The sequence below is a fragment of the Podarcis pityusensis genome (genome assembly GCF_964106645.2).
Source record: "Podarcis pityusensis genome assembly, chromosome: 2".
In the NCBI taxonomy this organism is placed as follows: Eukaryota; Metazoa; Chordata; class Lepidosauria; order Squamata; family Lacertidae; genus Podarcis; species Podarcis pityusensis.
The window spans coordinates 123,930,892-123,952,988 of record NC_138029.1 but is presented as its reverse complement, the minus strand read 5'-3'; the positions used below and the strand labels follow the sequence as shown (position 1 = coordinate 123,952,988).

General features: G+C 43.1%; 1 protein-coding gene across 3 annotated transcripts in view; it reads right to left on the bottom strand.

Moving 5' to 3' along the window:
• LOC308469431 (uncharacterized protein) overlaps positions 1–22,097 on the bottom strand; it is a 101,660-nt gene that overhangs the window by 24,955 nt on the left and 54,608 nt on the right. The window contains exons 2-3 of one of the 3 annotated variants that reach the window (XR_013982109.1): positions 14,840–14,981; positions 13,807–13,932 (exon numbers count right to left, since the gene is read on the bottom strand). The exons of the other annotated variants lie outside the window; for them this stretch is intronic. The gene's annotated coding sequence lies outside the window, so the exon portion shown is untranslated. Of the gene's footprint in view, positions 1–13,806; positions 13,933–14,839; positions 14,982–22,097 lie in introns of those variants that run through there. 3 annotated transcript variants of the gene reach the window in all.

Sequence of the window (22,097 nt, the reverse complement as noted above, 5' to 3'; positions counted from 1 at the left end):
TAGACAAAGTATTAAGACCTTGCAAACCCAATTTGCAATGCTAATTAATAAAGAGGTGGAACGGAACATTCAAAGACTGAGACAAAAGAACTTCGAATTTGCGAATAAATCAGGAAAATGGCTTGCCTGGCAGATTAAGAAAAGAAAAGAACAAAGCACAATAAATAAAATCATAGTGAAAGAGGAAGAGATCACCAGCAGCAAAGGTATTAGGAAAGGATTTTTGGACTTTTTTAGCCAATTGTACAGAAATAAAGAGAAGAATAATATGAGGAAAATAGAGAGGTATTTAAGAGAGAAAGAGGTACTAAAGATCTCGACAGAAGCAAGAGAGGGGTTAAATACTCCGATAGAGAATGAGGAGATTACGGGGGTCATAGCAGAGTTGAAAAATGGGAAGGCACCAGGACCAGATGGTTTTACAGCAAGGTACTACAAAGAATTGAGATTAGACTTGATAAAACCACTAAAAGAGGTAATGAATAACATCTTAAAAGAAAGAGAGATCCCAGAGACGTGGAAAGAGGCGTATATAACCTTTATCCCCAAAGAAGATGCAGATACAACACAAGTAAAGAATTATAGACCGATTTCCTTATTGAATACGGACTATAAAATCTATGCAGGAATAATGGCAAAGAGACTAAAAAAGGTATTACTGAGTATTATCCATGAAGACCAGGCGGGTTTCCTTCCTGGCAGACAAATGAGAGAGAACGTGAGGAACATAATAAACATATTGGAATATCTGTCAGTAAGGATTGAGAGACGAGCAATATTAATGTTTGTAGATGCCGAAAAGGCATTCGACAACATATCATGGGATTTCATGCTGAAAAATTTGGAAAATATGGAGATCGGGGATGATTTTTACAACGGAATAAAGGCCATATACACCGAACAAAGAGCGAAGCTGATAGTGAACAACGTGATAACAGAAGAAATTGAAATATCAAAAGGGACTAGACAGGGCTGCCCGCTCTCACCCCTGCTGTTCATATTGGTCCTAGAAATCCTTCTGAATTCAATTAGGAAAAATGAAAGGATAAAAGGGGTGAAGGTAGGCCAAAATGAATACAAAACTAAAGCTGGAGACTTCCGGGTTGGCGCGATCAGGAAATGGCGGATTCCCTCCGAGCTGCGGAGGGAATCGGCTCCGCTGAGGATGGGTCTTGCCGCGCCGGCGACGCGGGGACCCTTAGAAACCGCAGGCGCTGAAGCCTGCGGACGGGAAGACTCGGTGGGCGCCTTAAGCGCCCCCCGACCCACGAAGAGCCTTTCTAAAGGCTGCGGAGAGGGTACGGAGGGTGGCGTGGCGCTGAGAGTCGATCGCTACCTCGGTGGAGCGAAGCCGCGAGCCAGGACTGGAGAGCGCTGACTTCCTTCCTTGAAAATTGGGCTGAAAAAGAATAACCCGTGAGTAGATGGAATTTGGCTTTAAGAAACTTTTCCTGTGAATTCGAGACGACCGGGGGGGTGTGCTAAAAGGAAGTCCGCACCCCCCTTACTTACAGACAATTCTAAGCAAGGAACGGAGAACTAAGGTGGAGAGGTTATTCTGTTTAATATAAAAGAAACTAACTTCCACGATTTGACAAAAGAAGTGTTGTACTGGAGAGTGAGAGTGGAACTTTGGAAATTTTTGATGAAATCCCCCCCCCCTGGACCAGGGGGAGTCCCGCGTTTGAGCCTGTTGAAGAGGAATAAGGAGTTTGACAGCTGTCAAAAGAGCTGTCAAAGGGACAGTTTCAGTTAAAAGTTTGTTAACTAATATCTCTCTGGACTAAAAGTGCTATAAATTGAAACAAAGTTGTTGGAAATTTGAAAGAAAGAAACAAAAAAGATTTGGACTGTTGGAAAAAGTTTACAAAACAACTAGAATCCCCCTAGGGGGATTCTTAAGGTATTACAATGGCTGCAGATGGAAAATTACAGGCACAGATAGACAGGATGTTTTTTCTCGTGGGAATATTGCAAGAGCAGAGCTTGACTATGAATAAACAACTCATGACCTTGACCTCTGGAATAAGTAACTCTGCTGAATGCATTAAGGACTTGACAGGAAAGGAATCTGCAGCTGAAATAGAAGTGACATCTCAAGAATTGGAGGAGAAAGTACAGATGGGAAATATCAACAAAAAGCCTACAATGGTGGAGTGCAAGGAAAAAGACTCTTGGAGTACATGGATTATAAACCTGCAAAGGATGTTAAAGATGAAAGAGGGGGCCCCTAAAGTATTTGGAATACAGGAACTTAAAGGAAATAAGAAATATGATTGGGGCTCCCCTGTTGAACATGAAAGACTGGTTGATTTTTGGCAGCAGTTGTTATCAAGCATCCTGGTGGGAAGAAAAACTGGAGTGACGGAGATTGAACTGCTTCGAGACCTGATGACCAACATAAAGGATTTCCAACAAAACCGGCGGAGAGGAACTGAAAGAGATTTGAAAGCCTCGGACGTGAGGAATCCAGGCTAAAAACTACTGCTGACTTTTATTTGAGAAGGGACTAGTACCTGGGGAGGGGGGGAGGGGAAAGCAGAATTGTAAAAATGTTTATGAATTTTGGGTCGGGTGAATAGGGCCTATATCTAACATAAAAATGAAATCTGTGGAAGGGAATTTGGGTCGACCTTAGGAAAGAATCTAAATGTTTATAAGAGATGGGGATAAGAAAAATGGGGTTAACTAGGAAGAGTTATATCAAAAATATTAATCTATAGGTTAAGGAGGAGAAGCTAGAACTTGCTGAGCTAATTATGGGAATAGGGATGTAAGAAGGGGGGTGGGGGGGAGTCCAGGGAACAAGGTTAGGAAAGTAAGGTCCTGAGAATATGCTTGTCTTGTTTTGTTTTTGTTGTATTTTTGTGTGTTTGTCTTTAAAAATTTTGAAAACCCAATAAAAATTTATTAAAAAAAACAAACAAACAAAATGAATACAAAACTAAAGCTTTCGCTGATGATTTGATTATTACGGTGGAAGACCCGATGACCAGCGTAAAGGAAGTGTTAGAGGAAATTGGTAAATTTGGGGAAGTGGCAGGCTTCACATTAAATAGGAAAAAAACTAAAATTCTAACTAAAAATATGGAGCAATCAATGATTGAAGAGTTCCAACAACAAATGGGAATTGAAGTTGTTAAAAAGGTTAAATATCTCGGAATTTGGATTACGCCAAAAAATATTGATCTGTACCAGAATAATTATGTTATGATATGGAAAGGAATTAAGAAGGACCTGGAAGGATGGGGAAGGTTAAAACTATCCTTTTGGGGTAGAATAGCAATGATCAAGATGAACGTGCTACCCAAATTACTATTTTTATTTCAGACGATCCCAATATTAAGAGGAGCTAAAATCTTTAAGGAGTGGCAGAGATTGATTTCAAGATATATCTGGCAGGGCAAAAAACCGAGAATTAAATATAAACTGCTAACGGATGCAAAAGAGAGAGGAGGATTTGCCCTGCCAGACTTGAAGTTGTATTACGAGGCATCATGCCTTTGCTGGGTAAGAGATTGGATAAAGCTCAAAAACACGAAATTATTGGACTTAGAGGGATTCGACAATAGGTTTGGGTGGCACGCTTATTTATGGCAGGAGGGTAAAAAAGGTCATCAATCTTTTGGAAATCATATATTCCGGAAATCGCTAATCGAAGTATGGATCAGATATAAAAATATATTAGAAAGGGGGGTACCACACTGGCTATCCCCTTTAGAGATGATGGGAATTAAGCAACTCAATATGAGAAGCAACTGGGCCACATATGGAGACCTGGTATTCAAAGAAGGGGACAAATGGACAGTTAAACCATATGAACAAGTGAAAGAACATGTACGGGACTGGTTGCACTATTGGCAGATAAGTAATATGTTTAAAAAGGAGGTGAAAGAAAAAGGGTATGAGGAAAAGGATTCGAAGTTCCAAACAGAAATTGTTAATAATGATCGTAAAATTATATCAAAAATGTATAAAATCCTACTAGAATGGCATACGATGGATGAGGAGGTGAAAGAGGTAATGATCCACTGGGCCAGAGATCTAGGGTACAGTATAGAGCTGGAAGAGTGGCAAAAGATATGGAATCAAAATCTGAAATTCACAGCATGCATAACACTAAAAGAAAATGCCATGAAGATGGTATATAGATGGTACTTAACACCGGTTAAATAATAATAATAATAATAATAATAATAATAATAATTTATTATTTATACCCCGCCCATCTGGCTGGGTTTCCCCAGCCACTCTGGGCGGCTTCCAAAAGAATATTAAAATACTATGATACATCAAACATTAAAAGCTTCCCTAAACAGGGCTGCCTACATTGGCCAAAATGTATAAGATCTGTAACAAATGCTGGAGGTGTAGAGAGAAAGAGGGCACGTTTATGCATATGTGGTGGGAATGCGAGAAAGTGAAGGGTTTCTGGGGAAAAATATATGATGAAGTAAGGAAAATGCTACAATATAGCTTTGTTAAGAAACCAGAGACCTTTCTACTAGGGATAACCAGAAGGGAAATTAAAAGGAAGGATTTCAAACTTTTCCAATATGCAATAACTGCCGCGAGGACGCTGATAGCTCAAAGGTGGAAACAAGAACAAGTACCGACTCTGGACGAATGGAGAAATAAACTAATTGATTATGCGGAATTAGACAAACTAACGGGGAAAATTAGACTTCAAAGAGACCATAAGTTTTTGGAGGATTGGGGAAAATTTAGAGAGTATTTGAAAACTATATGTGAGGAGAATACAACGCTAGTGTGTTTTAAAGAGGCTTTGTGAAAAGTGAGGAACATCGCAAAAATGTAAATAAGGATATAAAGAAATTACTTAAAGGTGATACTATATATTAAGAAATGTGTAAATAGGAGAATTATTATGGATGACTGTCAGAGGAGTGGAGGGAGGTTCAACAAACTAAAATACGTGATGTGGAAAATGGAAAGATGGAAGTTTTTATAGAAAATGTAATAAAAAATATTTGCCAAAAAAAAAATTGATAAAGTATCATATATCAGGAGGGCAAAAGCATATTTACTAGGAATCTTGAGTAAGCATATCCCCAAAGACAAAATTAACATATTTCTGTATGCAACAACAGCAGCGAAAATGTTGGTAGGCAGTCATTGGAAAGGAAATTATATCCCAACAAAAGAGGACTGGTTAAGTAAACTATGTGAGTACCTGGAGTTAGCAAAATTGACGGATTTAATAAGACATAAATCCAAAACTATAATACAGAAACAATGGGAGTGCTTAAATGAATATTTATACAAGCAGTGCTCAAATGTGAAAGTTTGGCTGTCCTTAGACTAAGCTTGTTAAGAATATAGAGAACATAAGGATTTGACGGATTATGAAAGAACCTAAGGAAGGGAAATGATTGAAGAACAGATGTAAAGACGAGCAAGATAACTAAGAGACGTGCGGTGAATGCGGTGGAAGTCTTTTAAAATATTTTAACTAGGATTTATATTATTGTAATGCTTGAAGGAGTCAAAATTAAGGGGGTGAAGCAATTAGCAATTCAAGCTAAAGAGATAGCCCAGGAAGATGAAAAAAAAGTGGAACGAGCCCATTGCTGCCGAGGGCCTAAGGGCAGAAAATCCCCTAGAAATGTAATAGTTACATTTTCTAGAGAGAAGCTGCAACAGCAGGTATACCAGACTTTGAAGGAAATTATAGAGTTGAGTTTCCAAGGGAAAAGAGTGTGGGTGAGTCGAGATGTATGCCAGGCTACTTTAAGGCAAGAAAGCCCAATGAAACCTTATGCACAAAAACTGCATAATAACGACATAACATAAGGTTTTACAGCCGAATTTTATAAGGAAATGGTAGAAATTTTGGCCCCGGAACTACAACTTTTTAACAGTATACTAGAAGGGGGAAAGGCCCCAGAAACATGGAGAAAGGCAGAAATAATGGTAATCTTAAAACCAAACAAAGACCCTAAAGAAGTAGGTTCATATGGACCTATGAGTCTATTAAACCAAGATTATAAAATCTTCGCCAAAATTATGGCATCCCCCAAATAATAAAAGAAGATCAATATCACGGACAAGTAAAAAAGTTCGGGCTACTGAAATGTCTTTAAAGCATTTGATACACTCTCACGGGAATTTTTATGGGAAATAATTACAAAATATGGAATAGGAGAGGTTTATCGGTTCGCGATACAAGAACTATATAAGGAAAGAACAGCAGTGGGGAGAGTTAATGGGGAATACTCCCAACCTTTCCCAATACGCAGAGGTGTTCGGCAGGGGTGTCCTCTTTCGCTGTTCCTATATATAATGCCTATAGAACAACTAGAAGGAAAGGATAAGGAACTGTGGAAGGATAGAGGTCTATAAGATTGGGAAAGAGGAGATGAAAATCAATTTGTTTGCAGATGATATTATTGGAATCATAACAAATCCTAAGGAAGGGATAAAAGAAATAAAGATAATATTCGAAGATTTTGAGGAATATCCTGGATTAGGGGTCATAAAGATAATATTCGAAGATTTTGAGGAATATTCTGGATTAGGGGTAAATATAACAAAATCAGAAATGATGTATTTTAATGTAAATGTAGCCGGAAAAAACGTAATAAACAACATAACAGGTATGGGCCTGGGGTCTGAAAGAATAAAATACCTAGGCATCAAACTCTGCAGAAATATTAACAAGAATTCAACTATAAGAAGGTATGGAATGAAATATTAAAGTAGAGATGAGAAAACAGCAAATGGAACAATGGGTCACAGGGGGTTCCTGAAGTAGTGTTGCGCCGATCAGCTCGGATGACGAAGGGGAAGCCCCCTGAAAGGTTTGCAGTCACTAGTGTGTGGGTTGGTATGGCACAGTGTGAACCCAAGAGTTTTGAGGATGTTCAGAAACTGCCTCAGGAAGAAGCCAGGAAATGGCATGAGGCGATGCAGAAGGAGATGAGCTCAATGGAGTCTCTAGGTGTGTTCTCCCTCACGAACTTGCCGGTGGGCAAACAGGCCGTGAGTAGCCGTTGGGTTTACCGTCTTAAACCCACAGCAACTGGAGAACCGCAGTACAAGGCCAGGTTAGTAGCGAGAGGATTCATGCAGCAAAGGGGGTTGCATTATACGGAAGTTTATGCTCCCACCTCCAGAAGTGAATCTCTACGCGTGCACTTGGCCATTGCTGCACAAAGAGGTTTGCTGGTTCATCACTTTGATGTGGATGTTGCCTACTTGAACTCAGACCTCCAGGAGGATCTGTATATGCTTCCTCCTCCAGGGTTTGAGGGCAATGAGCAAGGTACTGTATGGAAACTTCACAAGTCAATTTACGGCCTGAAGCAATCGGCCAGGAATTGGAATTTGTGCCTGAATGAAGCTTTGGAGAAGCTAGGTTTCAGAAAGAGTCTTGCTGACAGTTGCCTGTACCTTAGAGGGTCAGGAGACTCACAGGAAATGGTGTTATTCTTCGTCGATGACATCATTTTTGTTGCGAGGGCAGACAAACAGGTGCAGAAGTTTGCCAAAGAGCTTGGAAAGCGGTTTCAGCTCAAGAACCTAGGTGTGTCAGGAAAAAGCACCAAGGCAAAAGCCAGCTCCAAATGGCTTGAATGCAAAACAGGATGTTGTGGTTTGCAGATGTACTGCTGGGGAAAAGGTGGAGCCTATTCTCTGTACTGAGCACCGGATGTTAGCTCAGAGTGTCATGTGACCTGTGCTGGAAGTACAGGGGTGGAGTTGTGACTCTTCTGATGGAGACTGAAGGGTGCAGTCACATTTTCTATGTACTGCTGAATGACAGGAATAAAACATGTAAAGAGGACTCCTGTCTGTCTCATTTCCCCTCCCTGGGGAGAATGCAGGGAGGGAGAGAAGCAGAGAAGCAGAGGGTGTGTTCTTTCTCACGTCTAATGAGAAGAATCACCGGTTTGTTTACCTAGCCTGCCGGGAGGACGCAGACGGAAGGTAAACACAGTATCTCACTCAATTGCCTCGGGGGAGGCCAGGTACCTCTGACTGTGAGCTGAAATACTAACAAGGTGCAGTAAAAATCTGGGCGTGGAGATAGCTAGAACTGAGGATGGTAGCTTCTTGCTCAGTCAGAAAGGCAAGATTGAGCAGTTGCTTGAGAAGTTCAGAATGTCTGATTGTGCAGGATTTCGGACACCCATGGAAGCGAGCTACGTGAAAGACAGCCAGCAAGCAGAAAGTATTGGGGATTGTAGCTTGCCCATCACGGTTTGGGAAGACAATCAACCCTGTTTAAAGTTAGCTGAATCTGGGCAATTTAAGGCCAGAACCAAGCATCTAGACACACGTTTCCAGAATGTGTGCCAGAGCGTTCAGTCAGGTTTGATACGGCTGAAGTATTGTGCTAGTCACGATAACTTGGCTGATGGTTTTACCAAACCTTTGAACTTCCAGCATCATGGGGAGTTCTGTGGTGGTTTGGAGTTGGGGTAAGTTCTGTTACTTACTTGCTCCACAGTAGCGCACGGTGAGAGGGGGTGTGAGGAGAACCTGAGCTTACAGGGTTAAACAGCTCAGAGTGTACGTCCTGCCTACTGTGGGGTGGGGGGAGATTCTGCGTCACTTCCGAGAGTCTCCAGCCTTTGTGTTCTCTCTACTTTCGCTTTTGAAGAGAGCGGACGTGTTTTCACGATGCTGTGCGCTGTATTAGACAATGGATAGTTCTGCTATAAATAAAGCTGCTTTTAGTTACTAGAATCCTGTGTGGACTCTGTTTAAGCACACTGAAGAAGCACGGAAGACAGCAGCTTTCTCTGACCGCTGCCGGACTCTGCTTTTGCTCAGAGCATTGGAATGTGGACTCTGGAATGCGGAGGCCTGGCGCAGCGAAAGCGGGCCGGACGCCAGGCTTCTCTGAGCAATAAATCTTCTCAGGTATAAACCATTTAAATGTATGGAGTGCGGAAAGAGTTTTTAGAAGGCACAACTTACTTTGCATCAACAAACTCACACAGGGAAAGACTTTCACTGATAGTAGAACCCATGCAAAACATCAACAAACAGGGGGAATCCCATTTAAATGTATGGAGTGTGGAAAGTATTTCACTCAGGGTTCACTCCTTCACATCAAAAAACTCAAAGGGTAAAAGCAATTTTAAATGTACGGAGTGCATACAATGTTTTGGTGTTCATTTGTAAATTTGTTTAGCTACCGTGTTTTTTGCTCTATAAGACGCACTTTTCCCCTCCTAAAAAGGGGAAATGTGTGTGCGTCCTATGGAGCAAATGCAGGCTTTGCGGGCTACCCCAGAAGCCAGAAGAGCGAGAGGGAACGCTGCGCAGCACTCCCTCTCGTTCTAGCTTCTGGCTTAGCCACGCAAACCCTTTGCAGGGGAGCGGGAACCCCTGCAGCAGCTTCGCACGGCTATCCGTGGCTTTTGCGGGAGGTGGGGGGAAGGGACAGAGCATGGCTTTCTCACTTCCCCCACCTTTTGGAAAAGCACCCAAGAGCCACGCTCCCTTTAAAGAGGTGCGCGGAGTGTGTGTGTGGCTCTTGGGGGCTTTTCCCTGAGGAGGGAGAAGGGCAGCCTGTCACTGTCGGGCTGCCCTTCTCCCTCCTGGGGCAAAAGCCCCCAAGAGCCACACATACGCTCCACGCAGCTCATGAAAGGGAGCACTGAGCAGAGCCTGGGATGCATGCAGGCCCTGCTCAGCGCTCAGTTTAAATTATGTTTTTTTACTTGCATTCCCCCTCTAAAAACTAGGTGAGCCTTATGGCCAGGTGCATCTTATGGAGCGAAAAATACGGTATGTATTAAAGTAATGAAGGTACAGTGGGGGGGGGAGTATTTGATCCCCAGCTAAATTTGCCCCTTTGCCCTCTGACAAATAAATGACCAGTCCATAATTTTAATGGCAGTTTTATTGTAGCTCAAAATAAAAAAATTCCTTCCAGTAGCACCTTAAAGACCAACTAAGTTAGTTCTTGGTATGAGCTTTCGTGTGCATGCACACTTCTTCAGATACACAGACAACCCAACTTATTCAAAAGATGTGGAGTAAGGAGGAACAAGTTAGCGAAGCAACGGTTGAAAGGATAATGAAAGGAACAGATGAGATTTAAGTAAGCAAATTCAGAGAACTGAAATTAAAATTCTTTCTAAAATGGTATAGAACTATGCCCGTGGCTGAGGAAAATTGTTTGAACCCTTCCAATGGGTATGGGGAGAGGGGGAGGGAAAGGAAAAAATTGTACAGCAAATTTAAAAATTGTAAGAATATATGTATGTAAAAAATCGAATTTTTTTTTTAAAAAAGAAAGTAATGCAAAACAGATTAATCAATTCCAGACTTTTAAAAACAACTAAAACAGCAATTTAACATGAATTTTACTATCTAACGAGATCATTGATCCATAAAATGAAAGCAATAATCAATGTACTGTACTATAAAAGAAAGAAGACAGTACTTTATATTAAAATTAAAATTATTATTTTTTCTTACCTGCACTGATGATAGACATTGTTTGGATGTGGCTTTTATGCATTGCCGCAGTCACACAATCAATCAAAAACAGAGAACAAGCCACAGTCACAAAAATGAAAAAGCCAAATAAAAACGCAATTACTTTTAGCAAAAACAAAAGCACCAAATAAAAGCTCCAAGTATCACCTCAGAACACTGCAATTGGAAATGGAAGGCTTTGATTACAATGGGGGGGTGCAAATTAGCAGTGGAACAGTGGAAACAGAAGCTCAGGAGCACGTTCGGCTTCCGAAGCAAAGTTCACAAGCTGGAACACTGACTTCCAGGTTTGCAGCATTCGAGTTCAAAGTTGTTCAGGAACTAAGCTGTTTGAGAACTGAGGTACCACTGTATACAGATATGGTTGCCATACATCCAGAATTGTAAGCAGTGTCTGGGCGGAAATTGCTGAAATGTCCGGGAAAATCTGGACGTATGACAGCCCATGCCGCAAGCGTAGATTTCGGCAAACTTCACTTGAAATAGATACGCCCCCCCCCAGTTCCTTCAAGCCCTCCTCATAAGGCTTGGTTTCAGACCCTTGATGATCTTGATTGACTCCTGTGCATCATCTTCATGAAGTTTTCCCTTGGCATGTAGCTAGCTGTAAATCTTAAATTTACTTTCCACAGTTGTTCCCATAAAGCAAAGTCAATGTTTTGTCCTACATCTCTGGCTCAGCTTCTCATTCATGATTTTATCATTTCATTCTTTGTATCTCACTCCAGTAACATTTAGATAATATTTTAACCCTGGAGCATAATAACTCCCTTTCAAACTGTGAGTTTTGTTCTGCAAATCCGTTTTAAAAAATCTGACTTAAATGTTACATTCAACTGATGGTAAATTGACCAGTCTCCCTCCCACCTTGAGGAAGAAGTTCCCTTTATAGGTATCCCACATACAATAAAGCAATACCACACGGCCCTAAACCTAAACTCCCAATACATCAACCTCAGCGGGTAAACATTCGGTCTGCTGTGTCAAAGTTTTACTGGACGTTTGGACAATATTGGCGAGAGCGCCTGTAATCTCAGAGTCACCACTTCCCCTGGAATAAGAATCACTTCTGTTCAAACCAGTAAGTATGTCTGTAATTATGACAATCTGATCAATGCCTAGATGACTTAGGCCCTATATCGGACTCCTCTCCATGGGTTCCCCCCCCCGAATATAGAGCATGGTCCAATCCCCTGGACATTCTCAGACATACAGAAGTCCTTCTCAAGGTTTTGTTTTGTTTTTTATATATAAATTTTTATTAGTTTTACAAAATTTTTAAGACAATACAAACATATAAAAAGACATACAAACACGTATAGTTTCATGACCTTTTTTTCATAAACCTTCTTTCTCGGACTCCCCCATACCTCCCCTTTCTGCATCCCAATGTCCAAAATTTTCCAGCAACTTCTAAATAGTTCTGTCAAACATATGTCTTCTTAATCTTCCCTTCAGTCTAATCTTATATCGCTGTAACCCTTTCTTTCTCAAAACCTCGACATTCTAACATTCATCAAGTTTATAATAGTCCTTAAGACAGATTTTAAATTTCTTCCATTCTTCTTCCGCCGTCTCCTTCCCCTGGTCGCGGATTCTGCCAGTCATCTCAGCCAGTGTCATATAGTCCATCACTTTCATCTGCCATTCTTCCAGAGTGGGTAAGTCTTGTGTCTTCCAATACTTTGCGATGAGTATTCTTGCTGCTGTCGTAGCATACATAAAGAAAGTTCTATCTTTCTTTGACACCAATTGGCCGACAATGCCCAAGGTTTTGAAGGAATCTGAAGAGGTGATTCAAGCAACACAAAAGGAGATTCCTCCTAAAGATAAGGAAGAACTTTCTGATAGCAAGAGCCAGCAGTGAAAAGGAACTCCCTCAGAAGGGGGTGGACTCTCCTTCATTGGAGGTATTTAAGAAGAAGTTGGATGGCCATCTGTCATGGATGCTTGAAATGAGGTTTTTTTCTGCATTGGCGGGAGTTGGACTAGATTCCGAATCTACCATTCTATTATTCACCCTGCTGTGAGTTCTTGAATTGACTTATTTACAAGTGAAATTTTATCCACATTCCATGCGCTGATATCCTTTCAACCCTGTATGAATTATTTGGTGGGCCATGAGAGTGGCACTCTGACTGAAGCTCTTCCCACATTCCAAACACTAAGAGGTTTTCTCTCTTGTATGAATTATTTGATGGGAAGTGAGACTCTGCCTGTGACTGAAGCTCTTCCCACATTCCAAGCACTGATAGGGTTTCTCCCCTGTATGAATTCTTTGATGGGAAGTGAGATATGATCTGTGACTGAAGCTCTTCCCACAATCGAAGCACTGATAGGGTTTCTGCCCTGTATGGATTCTTTGATGGGAAGTGAGACTTTGGCTGCGACTGAAGCTGTTTCCGCATTCCAAGCACTGAAAGGGTTTCTCCCCTGTATGGATTCTGTGATGGGAAGTGAGATATGATCTGTGACTGAAGCTCTTCCCACAATCGAAGCACTGATAGGGTTTCTCCCCTGAATGAATTATTTGATGGCAATTGAGATTTGAGCTGCAACTGAAGCTCTTCCCACATTCGAAGCACTCATAGGGTTTCTCCCCTGAATGAATTATTTGATGGCAATTGAGATTTGAGCTGCAACTGAAGCTCTTCCCACATTCGAAGCACTCATAGGGTTTCTCCCCTGAATGAATTATTTGATGGCAATTGAGACTTGAGCTGCAACTGAAGCTCTTCCCACATTCAAAGCACTGATAGGGTTTCTTCCCTGTATGAATTCTTTGATGGGAAGTGAGACCCTGCCTCTGACTGAAGCTCTTTCCACATTCCATGCACTGAAAAGATTTCTCCCCTGAATGAATTCTTTTATGGCAAGTGAGATTTGAGCTGCAACTGAAACTCTTCCCACATTCCAGGCACTGAAAGGGTTTCTCCCCTGTATGAATTCTTTGATGGGAAGTGAGACTCTGCCTCTGACTGAAGCTCTTTTCACATTCCATGCACTGAAAAGATTTCTCCCCTGAATGAATTCTTTGATGGCAAGTGAGATTTGAGCTGCAACTGAAACTCTTCCCACATTCCAGGCACTGAAAGGGTTTCTCCCCTGTATGAATTCTTTGATGGGAAGTGAGACTCTGCCTGTGACTGAAGCTCTTTTCACATTCCAGGCACTGATAGGGTTTCTCCCCCGTATGAATTCTTTGATGGGAAGTGAGATGATCCTTTCGACTGAAGCTCTTTCCACATTCTCTGCAGTGATACAATTTCTCTCCTCTATGAATTCTTTCTTGTGAAGTGAGGCTATCCCTCCGAATGAAGCTCTTTTGTTGATGGGAGGTGGACTGGGAGCTCTGGCCGATGTTCTCTCCATACTCTGAATATTTATTTGATTTCTCCGATATGTGGATTCTGTTGTGGTCCCCCTTGTTCTTCCCTTCCCATTCATCACCATCTGCAATGAAGAGAGAAGATAATTATCGCCTCAGGAAGAAATGGAGCTCCAGATTATTGAACAGTGTTCCCCGTCCCCCCCAACTCACTAAGAGACTTGAGAGTGCTCCGTTTCAGCCTCAAGAGGACAGCCTTGAAGTCTAACTTAACGGCATTGTAGATGTGTGGCATCTTCAATCCCCCAACATTTGAGCACGCCTGAGGGGTGCCTGACTCTCTTGAAACCAATGGGCCACACTGCCAGCATACTGTGACCGGGGCACAGATGACACAGAACCATCAAACCCACCACCTGACCCCTCCCCCAGCAATGCACTGCCATGTTAGGGTAAGTCGTGCTAACTCTGCATTGCTGCCCCGGACCCCAACCCCACTCAGAGCAAAGGGGGCGTCGTTCACATCCATTATTGAACAAAGTTAATGAATGCTTGTGATAAAGGTAGGACTGAAGTTAGATGTGAAGCCTTACAATAGTTTTCACTGCCTTTGTTGGCTGATATTAACTGACATATTGCTTGGCTTTTATTTGGGATAGATTTTATTTGGCTCAATCCTGGAATCCACCCCATATGCAAGGTCAGTCATCTCTTTGGTCAATCAAATGCAAACAGAAGCCAAAACAACAAACCTGACAGAAGTTACTTCAACTTCCCTAAAAACTCTCAAGCCCACATTTAAGAAGGCCTGGGTGGTTCAGCCAAGCCTGGTCATTGTTTAAAAAGGCATGACTAGACAAAGAATATTCACAAACAGTTGACTTCCGGGTTAGCGCCTCCGGCAATGGCGGAGCTCCTCCGATCGGGAGGAACTTGCTCCGTGAAAAACAGGGTCTGACCACCACGGCGAAGGCGGAGACCCTCAAAAATCACAAGTGGAAGAAGCCTGTGAACTTGTGATTTGGCTGGCACCTTTTGCGCCCCCCTAATCGCGGGGAGACCCGGTATCGGGAATCCGGAGCGACGTGGGGTGAGCGGCGCGGTGCTTTGAATCGACCGCTTCTTTCACGGAGTGAAGCCGCATTGCTGCTGTCGGAGAGCACTGACTTTTTTCCTGTGGACAATTGGATTTTAAACAACAACCCGTGAGTAGAACAGAAAATTGGACTTTTAAATAATTTAATTTGGCACCGAACAGGGAAGGTTCAAACAGGAAGTCCACCTTCCCTTTCTGTAAACAGACTGAAGCAAAGTAGTCGTTAACTAAGGTCTTGGAAAGTCTCATGTAAAGGATTAAAACCCCACTGATTGAAACTACTTAACCCCCTTGGAAGCAGGAGAAGAGGGGGGGAATTTTGACCAAGTGAACCTGCAGGAGAAAGTGAAAAATAAAAAATTGAATCACCACGTCTCTGAACCTGGGAACGGTTTGCAAAAGTCCTTTGACGGTGAACAGGATAAATTTGACAGCTAGCCATAAAAGAAGACATTGTTTCCATCGTCCGCTTCTGCGCTTAAAAAGAAGAAAAGGTAACTGAAAACTTTTACTATTTTACTTTTGGAATTGTGCTGGAAAGGATTGATACAAATGGAGACTGTCTTCCTCTAGAGGGAGTTTTGGGATATTGTTACAAAAGTACAGCTGGAGACTTTGGCTTTAAGATAAAGACTGTGGGAAACCAGGTTTTGACCTTGAACATCTCAAGAATGTCGGTGTGCTGGGCCCGGGGGGGAAAGGTACTAATACCGTAGCCGAAGTTCAGTCCAGTCACTAGCAGGGTAGACAATCACTAGATGAGACGCGAGGTCCGAAACAGGGAGCCGGGCGGGGGAGCAGGAACGCTGGTAGGGCAGCAGCAGGAAGCCAGGCGGGTAACAGGAACACTGGTAGAGCAGAAGCAGGGAGCCAGGCGGGGAACAGGAACACTGGTGAGTCAGCAGCGGGCAGCTGGGCGAGGAACAGGAACACCGGAGAGTCAGGAGCAGGAAGCCGGGCGTGGAACAGGCACACTGGGAGTGCAGATCTAGGTCTGGGTAAAGCAGGTACTCCACAACGACGTTGCTCCCGCAACCTGGGACCGGGCTGCCTGACCTTTATCTTCTTCTAAGGCCGGGGGCGGTCCCGGCCCCCAGGAGCCCCGCCTCTCTTGGCCTTAAGGCGAGCACTCCTCCTGGGAGAGACCAGTTCCCTTCGCCTCTCTGCCCTAAGCCTCTGCAGTTCAGGAGAGGCCGAAGGGTTACTGGGCCCCGGGGGAGGCTCACCTGTAGCCACTGAGTCCTCCAGCACCTCTGGGGCCAGAATGGTCTCACCTGGTGCCTGCCCCTGAGGATCTGGCACAGGTGCAGGCTCCTCAGCATCTAGGCCTTGCCCCAGTTCAGCCGGCCCTGGAGGCGGGGACTCCTGTGCCGGCTGGGATTCCTCCGGTTCACTCTCAGACTCGGAATCCCAGGCCATCACAGTCGGCTAAGGAAGACGTAGTGTCTGTATTGAATAAGACAATTTATTTGTTGGGAAAGCTGCATAAACAGATAGATGTCATGGCTACTAATATTGATATCCTGGGAACAAAAGTGGGCATCAGCACAGAAGTTGACCAGAATCTGGCACAGGAATCTATTCTAATTGAACAAATGGATGAATCGGAGAAGGAGAAAGTTGTTGTTGTTGAATATAAAGCAATACAAGGGGGAGCCTCAACCTTACAGATGCAAATGGAGGATTACAAGTTGAGGCCCTATATGACTGTAACTAGAACATGCCAGATTATGAAGATGGGAGCCTGGCCTGGTCTGGAAAAGGAAAGTTGGAGAGATCCCCTTATGCAGGGATCAATTGACTTTTGGGATATGGACTTGGGCCAGGAGGAGATTGGAGCTTTTGGGGCCTTTGGATTTGGAGGAATTGTGAAACAAGATTTGGAATCCTTTATGGGCCCTAGCTTTAACCATGGAAACCTGGCCGACTTGTTAAGAAGGAATAAAAGTATTGTTGGTTTGGAGCTTCCCCGAGATCTGCTTTTTAGTATCAAAGATTATCAAGAAGATCGGCAGAAGGGACGTGAAGAAGAGTTAAGAGCCTCGGATATAAGATCTCCAGGTTGATGGACTGTTGAGGGTTGATGGAAGTGACGGCAGGGGCCGAGACCAGGGAGAGGAGACGGTGGAAGAAGATTGGGAATTTAAAATGTATATATGGAGACTTTAAAAAATTTAATGAGGGATGGAAAAATCGTGGAATGAAATTTTATGACCCTAGGGGAAATGTCTTAAGAGATTAAGTTTAAATATATTAGTTTTAATGAGAAATAAGATTAAATAAAGTAAAAATGGATTGTTAATTGGTGAAAGAAGAGAATGTAAAATTACAGTATATTAAGATAAATTATTAGGATAAAAACAAAGATGAAGGATTTGCTGAAATATCTAATTGAACTAGAATACAAAAAAGGGAGGTGTGAGGAGGTCAAGGAAATAAGCTAAGGAAAGAAAGTTATGTAAAGGTTTGACTTGTTCTTTTTTAATTGTATGTATCTTTTTTCTCTTTTGTTTGTTTTCTTTTCTTATTTTTTTTTTATGGGACTTGCTTTTAGGCATTGTTTTGTTTTCTTTTCTTTGTTTAATTTGGGGTGTTTTTGTTTTTTCTTTATATTTTTTTTTCATATAACCTTTAAAATCTTAATAAAATTTATTATTAAAAAAAAGATATCCCTCCATTCAGGGCTCACGGTGTGGATGTTAGACTCCCAGATGCTGTTGGTCTCCTTCCAAATAGTGGAGGTTCATCAAATAGAGCAGGGATGTCCAACAGGTTGATCACGATCTACTGGTAGATCCCTGCGAGGTTTTGGTCAATCACAGTCAATCGCTCGCCCCCTCCCGGATCCTCCCTCCATTGTTGGAGAATGGAAGACAGAGCTTACAAACTGAGGCTGTAGGCTGTTTTTCCCCCAGCGCTCCTTTGGTGAGTTGCTAATAAAAGCTCAACAACTTTGACCTGAACCCCTACAAAACAGGGGTATATCACTCCCAGTTTTTAATTCTGTGAGTAGATCGCAGTCTCTTGGAAGTTGGCCACCCCTGAAACAGAGCTATGCATGGAATTTCAAAATTGATGTTATGATCTAACAGGGAATTTTAACGAGAGGGTCCATGATCCCTCAATTCTCCTTCTTGACTTCCTTACGCAAAGCTCTCTTGTCAGGATGCAGCAACGTCCCTGCCTCCTCTGAAACAAGCAGGAACATCTTCACCTGCACACTCCCCACCAGCTGTTGCCTCAATCTAAATTTGGTCTAAATTTAAACTTTTTTTCTAAATCTCTTACTTCACTTTGAATCTCCTCTCATTTTCTTGAGGAGACCAACTCTGTATACCGTATTTTTAGCTCCATAGGGTGCACCGGACCACAGGGCGCACCTAGTCTTTAGGGGGGAAATAAAGGGGAAAAAATTATTCCCCCTCCCAGCCCAAAAGAGCAAAGAAGCCAAGGCAGTGAGCGGGATCCATCCCGCTGGCTGTCTTGGCTTCCTCTTTAGTCGCACGCAAACTCACCAGCGGGGAGAGGCTGCGGGCGGCTTTGGCAGAAGCCAAGACAGCGAGCAGGATGGATCGCGCTAGCTCTCTTGGCTTCGTTTTTAGCTGCGGGGCTGGGGCGGGGGAAGCCCGAGCTTCCCCTGACCCCAGAACAGGCAGCTATCCACAAGCCTTTTGAGCGCGGTGGGAGTTCCCGCCGGGCTCCGAAGGCTTGCAGATAGCAGCCTGAAGCCTGGGGTGTGCAGCGCCAACCCCCGCTGCGCACCGACCCCTATCGCCCTCCAGGCTTCAGCGAAAGCCTGCATTCACTCCATAGGACGCACAAACATTTCCTCTTCATTTCCTTAGGGGAAAAAGTGCGTCCGATAGAGCAAAAAATAAGGATAGTTTAATTGGTAACATAAGATGGAAAATGACTATTGTTGTTGTTGTTTAGTCGTTTAGTTGTGTCCGACTCTTCGTGACCCCATGGACCAGGGCACGCCAGGCACTTCTGTCTTCCACTGCCTCCCGCAGTTTGGTCAGACTCATGTTTGTAGCTTCAAAGACACTATCCAACCATCTCGTCCTCTGTCGTCCCCTTCTCCTTGTGCCCTCCATCTTTCCCAATATCAGGGTCTTTTCCAGGGAGTCTTCTCTTCTCATGAGGTGGCCAAAGTATTGGAGCCTCAGCTTCACAATCTGTCCTTCCAGTGAGCACTCAGGGCTGATTTCCTTAAGAATGGATAGGTTTGATCTTCTTGCAGTCCATGGGACTCTCAAGAGTCTCCTCCAGCACCATAATTCAAAAGCATCAATTCTTCGGCGATCTGCCTTCTTTATGGTCCAGCTCTCACTTCCATACATCACTACTGGAAAAACCATAGCTTTTACTATACGGACCTTTGTTGGCAAGGTGATGTCTCTACTTTTTAAGATGCTGTCTAGGTTTGTCATTGCTTTCCTCCCAAGAAGCAGGCGTCTCTTAATTTCGTGGCTGCTGTCACCATCTGCAGTGATCATGGAGCCCAAGAAAGTAAAATCTCTCACTGCCTTCATTTCTTCTCCTTCTATTTGCCAGGAGGTGATGGGACCAGTGGCCATGATCTTCATTTTTTTGATGTTGAGCTTCAGACCATATTTTGCGCTCTCCTCTTTCACCCTCAATAAAAGGTTCTTTAATTCCTCCTCACTTTCTGCCATCAAGGTTGTGTCATCTGCATATCTGAGGTTGTTGATATTTCTTCCGGCAATGTTAATTCCGGCTTCGGATTCATCCAGCCCAGCCTTTCGCATGATGAATTCTGCATATAAGTTAAATAATCAGGGAGACAATATACAGCCTTGTCATACTCCTTTCCCAATTTTGAACCAATCAGTTGTTCCATATCCAGTTCTAACTGTAGCTTCTTGTCCCACATAGAGATTTCTCAGGAGACAGATGAGGTGATCAGGCACTCCCATTTCTTTAAGAACTTGCCATAGTTTACTGTGGTTGACACAGTCAAAGGTTTTTGCATAGTCAATGAGGCAGAAGTAGATGTCTTTCTGGAACTCTCTAGCTTTCTCCATAATCCAGCGCATGTTTGCAATTTGGTCTCTGGTTCTTCTGCCTCTTCTAAATCCAGCTTGCACTTCTGGGAGTTCTCGGTCCACATACTGCTTGAGCCTTCCTTGTAGAATTTTAAGCATAACCTTGCTAGCGTGTGAAATGAGTGAAATTGTGCGGTAGTTGGAGCATTCTTTGGCACTGCCCTTCTTTGGGATTGGGATGTAGACTGATCTTCTCCAATCCTCTGGCCACTGCTGAGTTTTCCAAACTTGCTGGCATATTGAGTGTAGCACCTTAACAGCATCATCTTCTAAAATTTTAAATAGTTCAGCTGGAATACCATCACTTCCACTGGCCTTGTTATTTGCAGTGCTTTCTAAGGCCCATTTGACTTCACTCTCCAGGATGTCTGGCTCAAGGTCAGCAACCCCACCACCTGGGGTTTGCGAGACATCCATATCTTTCTGGTATAATTCCTCTGTGTATTCTTGCCACCTCTTCTTGATGTCTTCTGCTTCTCTTAGGTCCTTACCACTTTTGTCGTTTATTATGGTAATCTTTGAACGAAATGTTCCTTTCATGTCTCCAATTTTCTTGAACAGATCTCTGGTTCTTCCCATTCTGTTGTTTTCCTCTATTTCTTTGCATTGCTCGTTTAAGAAGGCCTTCTTATCTCTCCTTGCTATTTTTTGGAAATCTGCATTCAATATCCTGTATCTTTCTCTATCTCCCTCACATTTTGCTTGCCTTCTCTCCCCCGCTATTTGTAAGGCCTCATTGGACAGCCACTTTGCTTTCTTGCATTTCCTTTTCATTGGGATGGTTTTCGTTGCTGCCTCCTGTATAATGTTGCGAGCCTCCATCCATAGTTCTTCAGGCACTCTGTCCAGCAAATCTAAATCCTTAAACCTGTTCCTCACTTCCACTGTGTATTCATAAGGGATTTGATTTAGATTGTATCTTACCGGCCCAGTGGTTTTTCCTACTTTCTTCAGTTTAAGCTTGAATTTTGCTATAAGAAGCTGATGATCTGAGCCACAGTCAGCTCCAGGTCTTGTTTTTGCTGACTGTATCAAGCTTCTCCATCTTTGGCTGCAGAGAATATAATCAATCTGATTTCGATGCTGCCCATCTGGTGATGTCCACGTGTAGAGTCGGCTCTTGTGTTGTTGGAAAAGTGTGTTTGTGATGACCAGCTTGTTCTCTTGACAGAACTCTATTAGCCTTTGCCCTGCTTCATTTTGCTCTCCAAGGCCAAACTTGCCAGTTGTTCCTTTTATCTCTTGGTTCCCTACTTTAGCATTCCAATCCCCTATAATGAGAAGAACATCCTTCTTTGGTGTCACTTCTATAAGGTGTTGTAACTCTTCATAGAATTGGTCAATTTCAGTTTCTTCAGCACCAGTAGTTGGTGCATAAACTTGGATTACTGTTATGTTAAAAGGTCTGCCTTGGATTCGTATCGAGATCATTCTATCATTTTTGAGATTGCATCCCAGTACTGCTTTCGCAACTCTTTTGTTGACTATGAGGGCCACTCCATTTCTTTTGCGGGTTTCTTGCCCATAGTAGTAGATATGATGGTCATCCGAACTGAATTCGCCCATTCCCGTCCATTTTAGTTCACTGATGCCGAGGATGTCAATATTTATTCTTGCCATCTCATTTTTGACCACATCCAACTTACCCAGGTTCATGGTTCTTACATTCCAGGTTCCTATGCAATATTTTTCTTTACAGCATTGGACTTTCCTTTTGCTTCCAGGCATATCCGCAACTGAACGTCCTTTCGGCTTTAGCCCAGCCGCTTCATCAGCTCTGGATCTACTTGTACTTGTCCTCCGCTCTTCCCCAGTAGCATGTTGGACGCCTTCCGACCTGAGGGGCTCATCTTCCAGCGTCATAACTTTTATATGCCTGTTGTCTTTGTCCATGGAGTTTTCTTGGCAGGGATACTGGAGTGGCTTGCCGGTTCCTCCTCCAGGTGGATCACGTTTGGTCAAAACTCTCCACTATGACCTGTTCATCTTGGGTGCCCTGCTCGGCATAGTTCATAGCTTCTCTGAGTTCTTCAAGCCCCTTCACCACGGCAAGGCAGTGATCCATGAAGGGGAAATGACTATTACTCACACTTAATCTAAGCACAATGGCCACAAGAGCTTTTGA